General features: G+C 18.0%; 1 pseudogene; it reads left to right on the top strand.

Moving 5' to 3' along the window:
- Positions 1-286: 286 nt before the first annotated feature.
- The window catches only part of LOC112593859, a 3,275-nt pseudogene continuing 2,737 nt past the window's right edge, over positions 287-824 (top strand).

The following is an 824-nucleotide window of genomic DNA, read 5'->3' as shown; positions in this document are numbered from 1 at the left end:
TGATTTATTTAATCATATTTAATTATTTAATATATTCATATGAGTTACTAATGAAACAAATTATATTTTAAATAGTAAAATTACTAAGAAAATGAAAAAAATATAAATAAAAAAAAAACTAAAAAAAAATGAAAAAAATTAATTATCTTGATTATATTTATGATCACACCCATTTTTAAATTTTTTAAATTTATAAGACTTTCGATTTGGTCATAAAACTGCTTTATAACAACTAAATAATCTTTCGACTTCTACTAATGTTATTGGACAGTATTGCATTTTGACTATGTCTGAAAAAGTAAGTTCTACATTCAATGAAAATTCAGGAGAACGTCCATTGCAGAGAATACTTTTGATAGCTATTAATAAATCATAAATGAACAAATTTTCGAAATATGTAGAAAAAAATGAAATTATTAATAAATATGTAAAAACATGTTCTTATAGCAAAATATGTAAAATAAAATAGAGTTCATTTTATTGGAAATTCCTTAAAACGAATTTATTACTTATTTAAATTTATTTATCAAGTCACAGTAAAAATATGTATTTACATATAAATCCGATCCTTACTTATAAGTTATAGTGAACATAGAATGACTATTTTAAAAATAAACACCTACTATCTTAAAAACTTTATCGTTTCATATTAATAATAATATTTATTTTTTATATAATTTTAAATTATTACAAAACACCTATTCTACGAAATATATTTTTACTATTTTATCATTATTAATTTTTAAGTTATTTGAAATTTTTAAACTATGAAATACTTTTTTAATTTCATATTTCTAAGAGTTTTTATGAATAAAAATTGAATT

The sequence above is a fragment of the Melanaphis sacchari genome, unplaced genomic scaffold, assembly GCF_002803265.2.
Source record: "Melanaphis sacchari strain LSU unplaced genomic scaffold, SCAv2.0 Contig2106_pilon_pilon, whole genome shotgun sequence".
Classification (NCBI taxonomy): domain Eukaryota; kingdom Metazoa; phylum Arthropoda; class Insecta; order Hemiptera; family Aphididae; genus Melanaphis; species Melanaphis sacchari.
Note: the sequence above shows the minus strand (reverse complement) of the source record. Positions and strands in the feature narration are given on the sequence as shown.